Consider the following 16,829-nt stretch of genomic DNA (forward strand, 5'->3'; position numbering starts at 1 on the left):
CATTTAACAGAGAAAAAAAATCCAGTGATATAAACTGTAACCAGGAATTTGCATTACAACTGTGGTTTTCAAACATATACTGAGTTAATTGGATGTGCCATCATTTTGTAGAAAGGAATGGTTTTTGCGAGATCAGAATTATCAGAGGTGGAGAATATGATTTTCACAGTCCAAATGAACATTGTGCATGTGAATTAATCTAATGAAATTGTTTTTAGGGATGATTGTACAGTCTGAAATGTTTCACTGATTAAAAGACATTGGCCACCTTGTTTTAAAATGGATTCACTTTCTGTCTGTGGCACCCAGAACCAATGTGAAGATATAGGCTGAGGGGTAATCTTATCGAAGTTTATGAAATCATGTTGGGCACAGATAAGGTGAGAAGCCAAGGTCTTTTCCTCAGAGTAGAAAAGTCCAAAACTAGAGAGCATAGGTTTAAGGGGAGAGGGTAAAGATTTAAAAGGAATCTGAGGGGCATCTTCTTCACACAAAGGGTGATGCATGTCTGGAACTTCCTCTGGAAGTGTGAGAGATGGGAACAAATACAACATGTAAAAAACATTTGGACGGTCCATGGATAGGAAAAGTTCAGAAAATAATGGGCCAAACACAGGCAAATGGGACCGAGTCAGCATGGATGAGTTGAGCCAAAGGATCTGCTTCAGTGCTGTACGGCTGTATGGTTGATGGGTTGTGGCTGTTAAATTGATCACTGCAGAAGGACAACAAGTCAATGTGAAATACGTGATAGACAATGGTGCATCATGCAGCTCTGTGAGTGCTGCTGACCTGCATAAAGTAGATGAAAATAGTCACCCTAAAACCTAATGATTGCTGGTAAAGTTAAGGCTATATCATTCAGCAATACTCATTCAAAAACTACAAGAAAGCTAAGAGCTCATTACAATTGGAAGAATGAGGAGTTAAAGTTTCAAGCTGTAGATATTGAACAAATATCACTCCTCTCTTCTGAAGCAAAGTCCAAAACATGTAATGGTAACTCTACATTGTACCTGAAGAGACAAAGAGTATTTCACGAACCGATTGTTGAACTAATCCTAAAAGATTATGAAAGGCAGAATCTTTTGTTTTGGCCACACATGAGTTGCATTGAGATTTTTTTAGAGTGATTTTCATGCGAGGTCTAGTAATGTCACCATACTGTATCAAGCTCACTGTATTAACCTCCTTTTCCTGACCCCTGTGGTGTTGCTCACATCGCATTCTGGGTCCATCTTAGCCAACCTCCAGATGCTGTTCCCTGGTGTACTTATGTTTTGTCTGGGTTAGCACACAGCACAACACTTTTCACTGTATCTCAGCACATGTGGTCATAATAAATCAAATCAGATCAAATCAAAAATGTTGCCACTTGGGTTAGCACAGTATTCACAGTGCAGACAGTACTGCAAGAATGTCAATGACCTTTTTTGCTATGGCAAGATAAGTGCCACAATCTTCTCTCTGCCACCTCACAGTAACTCTGTCTCTGCTACTGCCTTCACCTCCCACCTAGGCTCATCTAACATCTTCCCTCACTTGCTCTCATGCTCTACAACCACCTACTCTACCAGCCTGACATGCCCTCTTGCACTGCCTCCTCATTACCTCTTCCAGCTCATCTCCAGTTATCTCAGCTTACTGTGACAACTCCACAGCTTGCTGAAGAAGAAATGCCTAGCACTTGGAGCACTGCTGGAGACCAGCCTCCCAGTGAGCCCCATGCAGGAGAGAATGGTATGCCGTTGGAAATTGAGCATTGTCCATGTGCACTGGCAGGAACAGGAGCTGCAGGTGGCACACCAATGTCTATCATTGCCCAGAAGCTACAGCAGTGAATCATGCCATCGTCTGGCTGCGTCCACGGACAGGTTAGCAACTGCCCTGAATAGCCAGGTCCAGCACCCCCTAATGTTTTGCTGGAGAGGTGCAGTACACCAGCTGCTGGTTCAGTATTGAAGGCACGGTGACAGGGGGGTGGGGAACCTAGTGTCCTTTCTCAGAAGGAGACTGGGCAGTGCCACAAGGCATCCAGCTGGAAGAGCAACCAGGTATGATCCACTCAAATACCTCCAATCAGGACACTCCAGGATTGGCTGAGCTCTACCCCTCCCCCCACCCGTTGGAATGTGACCGTTGGAAACTGAAGACAAGGAGCGTCAACTAAACTCTGACAGAAAGCCAGTCAGCAACCCCAGGGTCAGATGAACAAACATCCAGGTCCAACAGACTCCAGTGCAGAGCAGGCTCACTGAGAAACCAGAGATGCACATAGATGTAATGGAAGGGAGATGAGAAAGAAGACTTAACTGTGCCACTTATTGAAGTCACTTTGGTGGAATGGATGATAGTGCATTGAGGATGATTTTGCACTTTTTAAAACATCACTGATTTCCCTTGCATTTAGTTGTTCATCTTTTTGTGTAGAAAGTCATTGTTATAGCAGGAGACATAATGTTGTGTCCACAAGCAGATCTTCCACAGATCTTTTCTGAGAGTCTGCTGCATCATTTGTAAACAGAAGGGAACAAGGAATATTCGGGGCTATAGTTGTTACTGACAGAGAATCATAGAATCCCTACAGTGTGGAAGCAGATCATTCAGCCCATTGGAGTTCACACCAACCCTCTAAGAGCATTCCACCCAGACTAAACCCCCTTCTCTACCTCCATAATCCTGCATTTCCCATGCTAACCCACCTACCCTGGTCACTATGGACAATTTAGCATGGCAATTCCACCTCACCTGCTCATTTTCAGACTATGGGAGAAAACTGGAGCACCTGGAGGAAACCCATGCAGACACAAAGAGAATGTGCAATCTCTACACAGGCATGCAAGGTGGAATTGAACCCAGGTCCTTGGTGCTGTGAGGCAGCAGTGCTAACCACTGAACCACCATGCCTGCCAAATAGCCTGCAACATTTTTGGCCTTTCTTGAACAATAACCCTATTCTTTTGCAGCCTCTGTGTACAAAAGTCTAAGTGTGAATGGGTTGTTCAGTGATATCTGTGGGACGGGGAACAATGTGTTAGGATTGCATGTATGCCATTATCATTTACGAAGAGCTTAATGCAATCTCCAATCTGACCCTTTCTGAACCGTAATCTTATAATACAGATATAATATATGACTGTTAGATTGGTGCAAGGTGTTTACTTTATTTCTATATTCTAATTCCAATATTGCCATCAACAAGACATGGCTAGAGTGACTTTGAGTCAGTGATGCTTCTATTAAGTAATGTTTTCTTTTTAGATTGTTTATGTGTTGATCTCTCAACCCATGCATCCAAGATAGAATCTTTATAAACCCTTTCCCACAATCAGGGAATATCTGTTTGCAAGAACATTGAAGAACAACATCCATCTTTGCTTCAGTCTTGGTGCTGGGCTTCTATCCCTCACTGTAATGAAAACGTGATAGAGTCCACTGTACCACAGACCAAAGCTCCACAGAGTCAATTCATAGTGTGGATGAGAAGTTAAACAGCATACAATATTCATTGTTCATTTAGAAACTATTTCATAGAATATATTCTTCAAAGAAAGATACTGAAAAGTATTAAGATTAATTCTGTCTTTTTTCTTCTCATTGAAGTTTTGTTTAAATAATACTATTAGGACAAAGAGATGGTAATCATTTTTGAGCTTTACAGAAGAAAGTGTCGAAATTAATTTTGGTAGAAATAATTTCATTAAAGATCATGAAATTAATCTCAATTTGTTTTGCCAGCAGCCTTTGGAAGGATATTGATAGGGCTATATCACTTTGAAATTCATGGGACGTTACCCCAATTTTTAAAGAAAATGTGAATCTAGATCGGAAAAGTGCTGGAGGAACTCAGCAGGTCTGGCAGCATCTAGAAAGAAAGCACAGTTAATGTTTCTAACAAAGTGATACCAGACACAAAACATTAAATCTGCTTTCAATCCACAGACAAGCTGAGTTTCTCCAGTAATTTCTGTTCTAGTTCAGACATCTAGCAGTTCTCTTTTTCATAAAGGAAATGTATCATGCCTTTTGCAACTGAGAAAAAAAACACTTAATCATGTATTTGCTTCACTAACAACTTACACCTCAAATGTAATGAAACATCCCAAGGCTCTTCTCAGGAACATTGTAAACAACCGATGACACTGAATTGTTATGGACCAGACCAGACCCCCTCAAAATATATTAAGGAGGTATCCTAAACCTTAATATTTTATTTCCTTAATGTAAGTGTCAGGTGCTATGTTCCAGGCGCAATCTGATTGGTCAAATTACTTGATGTTAAGCAAAACACAATTTATTCAAACACCATAGTTAAAAGAAAGAACTTGGAATAATTTAACTCTGATGGAAAACTCAACAAAATAATAGATACAGTAACCATTACTAATTAGCTATTCCAATATAGTAACATCTCATAAACACAGCAGTGGCAAAAGGCAAATTCAACAAACAGTTTTTGTCTCACATGCAATCCAGCAGCCCAGAGAGAGAACCCCCAGCTTTTGGCTGTAATTGGGAAAAGGTAAAGTAGCTTCCACTTCGTCAAGACCCCAAAGTAGTAGGGAACACCCTGCCTGCAGCAATAGTAGACCTGCCAACATTTAGGGCATTTAAATGTTCATTGGATAAATATATGGATGAAAATGGAATAATGTAGGATAAATGGGCTTCAGATTGGTTCCACAGATCCCGCAACATTGAGGTCGGAAGGCTTGTACTGCGCTGTAATGTTCATTCTGTTCTAAAACAACTGCTGCTAAAAACTAAAAGTCCCTTGTTCTGTGGATGGGAGATTATATTCTTCCAGCTTCTAAAAAATAACACCCAAGGCATCACAAGTTGTTTATCTTCTCATAGTCTGCTCACACCTTCCCCCAAACTTTCTCTCTGTAAAAGAAACCAGGAAAAAACACACTTCTTAAAGCCATAGAACCGTTACAGAGTCATGTGAGGAGGTGTTAGCTTAGATGACCAAATATTGGGGCAAAGATATAGGTTTTAAAAAGTATCTTAAAGCAGGAAAGTAAGGTAGAAATGCTGATAGAGGTAGGGAGGGTATTCAAGAAGCTTGGGACATAGACAGCTGAAAGTGCTGCAACCAAGTGTGGAGCATTTAAAACTAGAAAACATAGAAACAAGAGTTTGCTGTTCAACCTATCGAGCCTACTCTTCTATTCAATGTGATCATAGCTGATCAATCACCTCAGTGTCTTGTATCCACACTGCTCCCATAACCTTGTATGAAATTGGCCATCTGAAATCTGTCAATTTCTGCTTTAAACATGCTCAAAGATTAAGCTTCAAGGCTCTCTGTGGTAGAGACTTCCAAAGATCAGTACACTCAGAGTAAAAATAAATTCTATTCATCTTGGACGAACATGGTATCCCTCTTACTTTTAAACTGTTCCCTTGGCTCTAGGTTCTATAACCAGGGGGAAACATCTTACCTGCATCTATCCTATCTATCCATTTAAACATTTTGTAAGTTTTAATGAGATTACCACTTATTCTTCTAAATTCTAATGATGACAGGCTCAGTTTGCCCCAGCTGTCTTCCTGGGACAGTCCAGGGAACAAGTCTGATGAACATTTGTTGTCATTCTTCTGTAGCAATCACATCTTTCTTGATGCAGGGAGCCAAAAAGTGGACATAGTGCTTCAGGTGTGGTCTAAACAGGCTCCTATGTTATTGAATCAAAACATCACTACCCTTACCCTTCACTCACAGGCTTTCACCAGAAACATTAACATTCCATTAGCTGTCCTGATATTTGGATGCACCTGTATGTTAGCCTTCAGTGACGTATCCTGAAGAAGGGCTAATGCCCGAAACGTCGATTCTCCTGTTCCCTAGATGCTGCCTGACCATCTGCGCTTCTCCAGCAACACATTTCCATCTCTGATCTCCAGCATCTGCAGACCTCATTTTCTCTTCAGTGACGTATCGACAAGGATACCTCAGTCCTTGCAAACATCTGCACTTTGCAATTCTCTTACCATCTAAGGAACATTTGTTCCTCCTACCAAGGTGAATAAACTCAATTCTTTTTCAAATTATTTTTCCATCTGCTGTATTTGAGAGTGATTGAGTTATTAGATTAGATTAGATTACTTACAGTGTGGAAACAGGCCCTTCGGCCCAACAAGTCCACACTGCCCCGCCAAAGCGCAACCCACCCATACCCCTGCATTTACCCCTTACCTAACACTACGGGCAATTTAGCATGGCCAATTCACCTGACCTGCACATCTTTGGACTGTGGGAGGAAACCGGAGCACCCGGAGGAAACCCACGCAGACACGGGGAGAACGTGCAAACTCCACACAGTCAGTCGCCTGAGGCGGGAATTGAACCTGGGTCTCTGGCGCTGTGAGGCAGCAGTGCTAACCACTGTGCCACCGTGCAGCATGGAAACAGATCCTTCGATCCCACTAGTCCGTAATGATCATATTCCCAAACTAAACTAGTCCTACTTGCCTGCATTTGGCCTACTTGCCTGCATTTGGCCTATATCCCTCCAAAACTTTCCTATTCATGTAGTTATCCACATGTCCTTTAAATGTTGTAGCTGTACCAGCATCCACCACTTTCTCTGGAAGTTCATTCCACACATAAACCACCTCTGTGTAAGAAAAGTTGCCTTCATGTCATTTTTAAAACTTGCTCCTCTCACCTTAAAAATATGCCTTCTTGTTTTGAACTGCCCCACTCTAGGGAAAACATCTATGCCCCTCATGATTTTATGAACCTCTGTAACTTCACCCTTCAAACTCGTACACTCCAATGAAAAGGTCCCAGCCTTTCCAGCCTATTTTTACGACTCAAACCCTCTATTTCTAGTAACATCCTGATAAATCTTTTCTGAACTCTCTCCAATTTAATGATATCTTTCCTAAAGCAGGGCAGCCAAAACTGCACACAGCACTCCAGAAGAGGCCTCACCAACATGCTTTACAACTTTGACGTGACATCCCAACACCTACACTCAAAGATTTGAGCAATGAAGGCAAGCATGCTAAACACCTTCTTCACCATCTTGTCTACTTGTTATGTAAGTTTCAAAAAATTATATACCTGAACCAGATCTCTCACTTTTACAACACTACCCAAGGACCTACCAACTAAAAATCCTGCCCTTGTTTGTTTTACCAAAACGCTATCCCTCACATTTATCCAAATTAAAATCTATCTGCTATTCTTCAGACCATTGACCCAATTGACCAAGATGTCTTTGAAATCTTAGATAACCTTCTTCACTATCCACTGTACCACCAAGTTTGGTGTCATCCATAAATTAACTAACTATGCCTCATACATTCTCATCCAAATAGTTTGTAAAAATGACAAACAAAACTGGATACAGTACTGTAGGTCACAGGCATCCAGTCTGAAAAATTACCCTCCACTATCATTGTTGGTCTTCTATTGTCGAGCCAATTTTGTATCCAATCATCAAGCTCACCCTAAATCCCATTGAATCCAACTTTACTACCATGCAGAACCTTGTTAAAGTTTTACTGAAGTCCATGTAAAAAACATTTACCACACATCAATCTTTTTGGTTATTTTCTCAAAACATTCAATCAATTTTCCGAGGAACAATTTCCCTCACACAAAGCCATGCTGAATATCCCAAATTGGTCTGTGCCCCTTCAAATGCATTTAGATTCTTCAAGTATTTCCAAATCCTCCTGAAGTCTAATTATATCTTCAACCCAACACACATTTTTACTTAGCTTTGTATAAGATGCAAATTTTGGAAATGCAACATTCCCCCCTGACAGCAATATCTCCAAATCATTTGCAATATATTGTGAACAGCTGGGACCCAAGCATTGATCCTTACGGTGCCCTACTTGTCACAGCTTGCCTATGTATGCATTACCAATTTACCCCTACTCAGAGAATTTTACAGTGTGGAAGCACGCCGGTTGTCCCATCAAATGCACATCGACCCTCTGAAGTACATCCGACCTCCCCCACCCTATCCCTGTAACCCAGCATCTTCCATGGCTAATCCATCTCACCTACGCATCTGTGATACCATGGGAAAGTTAGCATGGCCAATCCACCGAACCTGCACAAGTATGGACTGTGGGAGGACCGGGAGGAAACCTATGCAGACACGGAGACAATGTGCAAACTCCACTCGACAGTCACCCGAGGGTGAAATCAGACTTGGATTGCTGGTGCTGTGAAACAACAGTGCTAACCACTGAGCCACCATGCCACCCCAAATTGTAAATAATGTCTTCAAAAAAAACCACAAATAAGTTGATCAAACACGATTTTTTAGTCCCAAATCTATGCTGACTATTCCCAATCAGAGAAGGTTATAAAAAGTACTTATAATCTTGCTGGCAGATCTCTCAAGCTGTGAACTTGGAACAGCAGTCTTTTGGACCCAGAAGTTGCCAGCTTCCAAATGGCAACCTGGGTCACTCACGTTAAGGTTTGTAATTCACTGCAAAACCTTCCCGCACTCACCTATCAGCTCTTCTTGAGTTAATAGGTGGATGATAAGGTGGATTTTCTCAGTAGTGTTGTTGAAGTGTTAGTCACCACCTGACACACTGACCCCTACACTTAAACCAAGTATTCAAAAGTCTCTCAGATGCATTATCTTTTCCATGAGAACATGCCTAACCACCTCTTCATAACTCAATCCCTCCATCGCTTAAATCATTCCAGCTGCTTACCTTCTCATCTGTTAAGTAGCTGTAATATCATTCTTTGTACTGAGGCAGCTAGATCTGTACATAAAGCAGGCCCATCAGTATTTCATAACACGTTATCTAAAAGCTTAGCACCAGTATGAATCCGAGGTAAATGGCCTTCTAACCCTCATTCCAATGACTCAATTATCAGCGAACATCTGGACAGAATGTTTGAGGGCTGCTGGTGACTATGGATTCTTTCTTGTCCAAAGATAAATACCTTGAAGTAAACTGGGGACAAAACAAGTTAAAACTGGCAAATAAAGGTCACACATAATGAGAATGGGGCAGCACGGTGGCTCAGTGGTTAGCACTGCTGCCTCACAGTGCCAGGAACCCAGGTTTGATTCCAGCCCTCAGGTGACTGTCTGTGTGGAGTTTGAGCATTCTCCCCATGTCTGCATGGATTTTCTCCGGATGCTCCGGTTTCCTCCCACAGTCCAAAGATGTGCAGGTTAGGGTGAATTGGCCATGCTAAATTGCCTGTAGTCTTCAGGGATGTGTAGGTTAGGTGCATTAGTCAGGGGTAAAGGTAGGGGAGTGGGTCTGGGTGGGGTACTCTTTGAAGGGTTGGTGTGGACTTGTTTGGCCAAATGGCCCATTTCTACACTCTAGAGATGTTGCTCAAAATAATATTGCTAGTATTACAGTGGTGCTTATCATTTGGGAATTTCATAAAGCAGCTTACTTACAGAGCAATATACTCACTGCCAAGTAATTTTAGTGGATTTTGACTTCAATGTGAGGATAAAGAAAAAGAACTCTAATTTACACGCATCTTTCACAACCTCTGAAGAAACTAAAATATGTTGCAATCAAATGTTGAAGTGTCGTCTCTGTTGCAAGTTTCTCATCGAATCAAAAGCCTTAACACCAATGACCTGGTCACCAGAAGATGCCAGCCAATTGGAAGACTGCTTGTCTTCCATGATGGGAAGATGCTGCTACCATTGATAAAAAGATTGAGAATGAAAAGGCACTGATTTAAGGTCATTGGCAAAAAAAAACAGTAGTAGTGTAAGGGAACTTTTTTTTCTCATGTAGTAATGAATGCACTGCCTAGGAGTGTGATTCAAACATGGCTTACATGAGGAAATTTGATCGTGATCTGAAAAGGGAAGGTGTACAATGTTACAAGGTTAAAAAAAAAAGACACTAAGTGAATTGTTCTTGCAGAGAGCCAGCACAGATACAGTGAGCTGAACGGTCTCACTGTGTATTGTAACCACTCTGTGAATCTGAGAAATCTTGCTGTGTTAGCTGTTGCATCAACAATCTGATATTTGTCCTGCACTGGCAATGTGATGAAGTGTGGAATAATCCTATATGACTTGTTGGTCTTGAATGAAGAAGGATGTTTGGTTTTTGGCGAGAGAAACATCCTACATCTTCATCACATATTGATGTGGGAGCATGTGGGAGAAGAAGACAAGCTTCATTTTCTTGTCAATTATCAACACGTTGCTTTAATGTTAGTGAATCCCCAAATTCCTTTGTCCCATGTGTGGTGACTCTGTCTTTGACTTCTGGAGTTCTGTTCCCTAACCTTTTTGCCTGTCTATGTCTCTTTTCCCCTTAAAGGTGCTCCAAAAATGTATCCTCACTAGTCTTTATGTCTCATTATCTGGCTCAATTCTATTTTTCTTTTGTTTGCTTTCATTCCTGTTTAGTGCCTTGGGCTGTTTTGCTGTTTGTTAAAGTGATAAATAAATTCAAATTATTTTTATCATGGTATAAATAGTAACCCTCAAAATACTCCCAATTTGAGATCATTCATCAGGAGACTCTTTCCTGTGACAGCCTGAACCCTGACGGCCAAGTCAGAATTGTCACACAAACAGTGGAGCAAAATTAGCTCCATTATGATTTGGCTCACTGTGATAGACAGAAAAGATGTAATATCTCAGGAATCTGATGCAAACTTCAAACTGTTTAATCATTGCAGTGGTCATGGTAAATGACTGCGTTGCTGTTCAAAACAGGATTTACTCACACCTCTCACTATTCAGAGAACAAATCAAAAAGAGGAAACTTATTTTCACGATTATCACCAACCTTCATCACAACACTGAAATTCATCTCTTTTCCAGCTGAAACATGGCACTGTATCAGAAAAGTGTTAATGATCCTGACTTCAACAGAGTCCTGCCTTGATTTGAATACTTCAACTCAAATGCAATTCTTTAAAACGAAGAAATGGAAATGCACTGAAAATGGATTAAATTGGTCAGGCTGAGTCAGGAAAGCAGCAGCAACAGGCTCCTGGACACTTACTGTCAAAATAGAAAACAAAGTAAACCTCCATCTTCTTGGAGAATTTCAAAATATCGCTGTGAATTATTTTCTCTCAGAACCCTTCAACTGTATGATTTGACATTGCCCTATAATTAGTCAAAACTGAATGTGTGGCAGGTAGACCAGAGGATTCATTCAACATACCACCTGACACATGAACCATTCATTAGCCTCTAGAGTACCATAAGAGACGACCTTATATTTGATGTGTTAAAGAATTCATGGTGCAGATTTGGATGAGGAAAAACACTCAGCTTTATCATTCAAGAACATTAACTTTCCATGGGGATAATTTTGACTTTGGGGAAGAGTGCATTGAAATGCTTGATATCAGCTCACACATGAGATGGGACAAGTTACAGACAACCAATTCCAATCGCAAGTTGGTCATTAAAACCTTTTAAGAAAATTGTTTGTCCTCCTTTTAACAGGGATTCATTTTTTTAATAACTGGAACAAGGCAGGTTAAACGATGAGGTAAGAAGAGCTTGATCCATAAGGTTCATACTTTTCTAGCACTGCTTGTGGGCCAGGATTTTGTCAAGGTTAGTTAAACTAACCTCTGGACTAAACCACACCCCTCCTCACGTTATGAAACTCTCCCACATCTTTCTGCTTCACTGCATGACCGCACTCCACCACCATCACAAGTTCCCCATTGACTACCATCTTCTGATGACCTGTAATCAGATGCCATCTCCCCGTTCCCCCCCAAACACACACCCATCTCTGCTATACCACCAGTCTGCTCAGCTCAGCTATGACCTTGCTCTTTCCATGTCCCCAAATTACCTGTCTCTAAATCAGGCTGGCTCGCTAACAGCAGCCTTAAAAAATAGATGCAAGATTGTCAGCTTTTGCCCTAAGATAGATAGGTGTGCTATTCAAATTATGGCAAGCCAGGAGCTATGGGAGATCAGATGGAGGTGACCACAAGTACAGATTCTTAATAAGTAAAGGAGTGAAAAATGATGAGGGATAGATAGGAATCTGGAGTAATTAAATCAATCAGTCAAAGGCCCACTCTTGCTTCTTCTTCATATGACCATATCTATGTGGATCACTGAACTCCAGTGAACAGGGAGACGACTGTTGGAATTTTATTGGAATATTGGACAACTGGAACTTGTACAATTAATGGTACAGTCATGGGTTGTATGTTTGAACAGAGAGACCTACAGTTTCAGATACATAGTTCTTTGAAAGTTGTGTCACAGGTAGACAGGGAAGTTAAGAAGGTGTTCAGCACACTTGCCTTCATTGTTCAGACCAATGAGTACAGGAGTTTGGACAACAAGAGAAGTTACACAGGATGTTGGTGAGAACACTTTTTGGAGTACGATGTGCAGTTCTGGTCACCCTGCTGTCAAAAGGATATTACTAAATTGGAGAGGATTCAGAAAATGTTTACCAGGATGTTGCTGGGACTGGAGGGTTTGAATTACAGGGAGAGGCTAGAAAGGCTGGGACATTTTCACTGGAGCGTAGGAGGTTGAGGGGTGACCTTATCGAGGTTTATAAAATCATGAGGGGCATAGCAAACATCTTTTCGCTAGGGTGAGAGTTCAAAAGTAGGGTGCAAATATTTAAAAGATTTAAAATGGAACCAAGGGGCAACTGTTTCACACAGAGGGTGATTCATATGTGGAATAAACTGCGAGAGGAACTAGTTAATGCAGGTGTAATCACAACATTTAAAAATAAAATTGGAAAGGTGCATGAATAGGAAGGTTTAGAGGGATATGGATGAAACGTAGACAAGTGGGACTGGTTTAGCTTGAGAAACTTGGTCAGCATGGACGAGTTGGACTGAAGGGTCTGTTTCTGTGCTGTATGACTCTGTAATTCTATGAAGCTTTTTTTCAGATTTTTTAGATTAGAATCCCTACAGTGTGGAAACAGGCCCTTCGGCCCAACAAGTCCACACTGACCCTTCTTTTTTAAAGGGCTTGAATCCTAAGAAGAAGAAATGAAATTTCAGAGGTGTAGAGCTGTTGCGTTATACCTCACAGTCAATATATCTTTAAAAGACATACTTAGCACTATTCCATCATAGCATCTAACCTAAGGGTACACAATTCAAGCTCCATCATAACTCAAATAACTTAAGATATGATGCATTAATATATGTATGTTACCCTTTGTACTCTGACAGCTTAACGTTAGTCCAGACGTGGATGTATCTCTGCCAACAGTATTTGTATATATTAATGAGTTGTAATAAATGTCAGTTGGATCTCTCAAAAACTCATTACCCATATCTTGTTTTAATGTTATAAAAAATATTATAAATATTGCTCCATTAGGTGCATTCCTGTTCTGCAGACAAAATGCATATCAAGTACTAGAGTTAGATCCCATTTAAGGTATTGCCTTTGGACTTGCGTAACAGACCTCAGATCATGGATGGGGTTTTAAACTGATTAATCTGAATGATATCATCACATGTTAAATTATGAGTATGTGTTGTTTAGAGTAGGCTTGTATGTCTTATAAGTATAGAAACTTAATGGTTAATCTAATGAACTCCAGCAGACTTTGTTTAAACTGGCACATTATAAACCAGCACTCTTGATAAATAGACAAAAAGTTATTACTTCAAATACATGTACTGTGAAGTTTATTGTATTATCCTGTCCAATTATTATAGTTTTTAATTTATTTAGCTCAATGTAGATATACTTGCTGTTCAATCAAATAGCCAAACAAAATATCAATATTTGTTGAGTGAATTTATCCTTAAATACCGCGATCTACTGTCAGAGTAGCCAATTGAAGATGTGAGTAGGAAGACTGTCTGCAATAAGTTTTATTTAAGGCAAAGTTGTATTATTATTTAAATGATTTATGCTGCAATAAAGTATAACAGTGATGTGTATACTCCCTACATTATGTTTATATTACTCAGCATGTGTTGTTTCATTGATTATGCGGACCTTTAGATTATCCAGAATATTTGATCAAACCTTGGCACACTTCAGGTCCCATGGGGCCAGTTAATAAAATGTTTGCTGTATTTAAAAGAATATATAAAGATCAATTCAAGCCTTGGCTGGAGACACCATCGAGGTCAGACCTCCCTTAGGTTGAAAACAGATCAGGACAGGACTTAAATATCTACATTTCTGCTGTTAACACCCATTTCCCAACCATGACTGGGAACACTATAGTACGAGTACTATAAATGGGTCAGTTTTTGTCCAGTGTGTGCAGGAGGGCTTCCTGACACAGTATGTAGACAGGCTAACAAGGGGCGAGGCCACATTAGATTTGGTACTGGATAATGCGTTCAGCCAGGTGTTAGACTTGGAAGTAGGTGAGCACTTTGGTGATAGCGATCACAATTCTGTTATGTATACTTTAGTGATAGAAAGGGATAGGTGTATACCACTGGGCAAGAGTTACAGCTGGGGGAAAGGCAATTATGATGCGATTAGGCAAGATTTAGGAAGCATAGGATGGAGAAGGAAACTGCAGGGGATAGGCACATTAGAAATGTGGAGCTTATTCAAGGAAAAGCTACTGTGTGTCCTAGATAAATATGTACCTGTCAGACAGGAAGGAAGCTGTGGTTTACGAAGGAAATGGAATCTCTGGTCAAGAGGAAGAAGAAGGCCTATGTTAGGATGAGGTGTGAAGGCTCAGTTAAGGCACTTGAGGGTTACAAGGTAGCCAGGAAAGACCTAAAGAGAGACCTCAGAAGAGCCAGGAGGAGACATGAGAAGTTGTTGGTGGATAGGAGCGGGGTAAACCCTAAGGCTTTCTCTTGGTATTTAACGAATAAAAGAATGACGAGAGTAAGATTAGGGCCAATCAAGGACAGCAGTGGGAAGTTGTGTGTGGAATCAGAGGAGATAGAGGAAGCACTAAATGAATACTTTTCAACAGTATTCACTCGAGAAAACAACAATGTTGTCGAGGAGAATATTGAGATACAGGCTACTAGACTTGGTGTGATTGAGGTTCACAAGGAGGAGGTATTAGAAATCCTGCAGAGTGTGAAAATAGATAAGTCCCCTGGGCCGGATGGGATTTATTCTAGGAAACAGACCCCAGGGAAAAGATTTTGTCTATTTATCCGATCCATGTCCCTCATGATTATGTAAACTTCTATAAGGTCACCCCTCAGCCTCCGATGCACCGGGGAAAACAGCCCTAGCCTATTCAGCCTCTCCCTATAGCTCAAATCCACCAACCCTGGCAACATCCTTGTAAATCCTTTCTGATCCTTTCAAGTTTCACAACATCCTTCTGATAGGAAGGAGACCAGAATTGCACACAATATTCCAACAGTGGCCTAACCAATGTCCTGTAGAGCCGCAACATGACCTCCCAACTCCTGTACTCAATAATCTGACCAATAAAGGAAAGCATACCAAATGCCTTCTTCACTATCCTATCTACCTGCGACTCCACTTTCAAGGAGCTATGAACCTGCACTCCAAGGTCTCTTTGTTCAGCAACATTCACTAGGACTTTACTGTCAAGTGTGTAAGTCTGAATGGAACCTTCTTAGAGCAAATAGATTGAATGGAGCTGATTTTGTCAGGTGTGTCCAGGAAGAATTCCTGACTCAACATGTAGATAGGCCAACTAGAGGGGAAGCCATTTGGATTTGGTACTTGGCAACAAACCAGGTCAGGTGTCAGATCTCTTGATAGGAAAACATTTTGGTGATAGTGATCAGAACCCCCTGACCTTTATTATAGTAATGGAGAGGGATAGGAGCAGACGATATGGGAAAGTATTTATTTGGGGGAGGGGGAATTACAGTTCTATTAGACAGGAACTGTGGAGCATAAATTGGGAACAGAAAATGCACAACAAAATGTGGAGGTTGTTAATGGAGCACTTGCGAATGCTGGATAGGTTTGTCCCATGGAGGCAAAGAAGGGATGGTAGGGTGAAGGAACCTTGGATGACAAGAGATGTGGAACATCTAGTCAAGAGGAAGGAAGAAGCTTACTTAAGGTTGAGAAAGCAAGGGTCAGACAGGACTCTAAAGGGTTTCAGGGTAGCCAGGAAGGAGCTAAAGGATGGACTTAGAAGAGCTAGAAGGGGGCATGAAAAGCCTTGGCGGGTAGGATTAAGGAAAACCCCAAGATACACCTTATGTGAGGAACAAGACGATGGACAGAGTGAGGGTAGGGCCAATCAGGGATAGTGGAGGGAACTTGTGCCTGGAGTCAGGAGAGGTAGGGAAGATCCTTAATGAATACTTTACTTCAGTATTCACTACTGAGAGGGACCTTGTCATTTGTGAAGACAGCGTGAAACAGGCTGATATGCTCAAACAAGTTTGATTAAAGATAGTCAGCATGCCTTTATGAGGGGCAGGCCATGCCTCACAAGCCTTATTGAATTCTTTGAGGATGTGACAAAACGCATTGATGAAGATAGCGCAGTGGATTTGGTTTATATGGATTTTAACAAGGTATTTGATTAGGTACCTGCCTCTGTAAAAACGCCATCCCATATTCCCAATTCCTTTGTCTCCGTTGCATTTGCTCCCAGGAGGACCAGTTCCAAAATCGTACAACCCAGATGGCCTCCTTCAAGGACCGCAATTTCCCGCCAGATGTAGTCGACGATGCCCTCCACCGCATCTCTTCCACTTCCCGCTCCTCCGCCCTTGAGCCCCGCCCCTACAACTGCCACCAGGACAGAACCCCACTGGTCCTCACCTACCACCCCATCAACCTCCATGTACAACATACCATCCGCCGTCATTTCCGCCACCTCCAAACGGACCGCACCAGCAGGGATATATTTCCCTCCCCTCCCCTATCAGCGTTCCGAAAAGACCACTCCCTCCG

Source organism: Chiloscyllium plagiosum, chromosome 30 (genome assembly GCF_004010195.1).
Source record: "Chiloscyllium plagiosum isolate BGI_BamShark_2017 chromosome 30, ASM401019v2, whole genome shotgun sequence".
NCBI classification, from domain to species: domain Eukaryota; kingdom Metazoa; phylum Chordata; class Chondrichthyes; order Orectolobiformes; family Hemiscylliidae; genus Chiloscyllium; species Chiloscyllium plagiosum.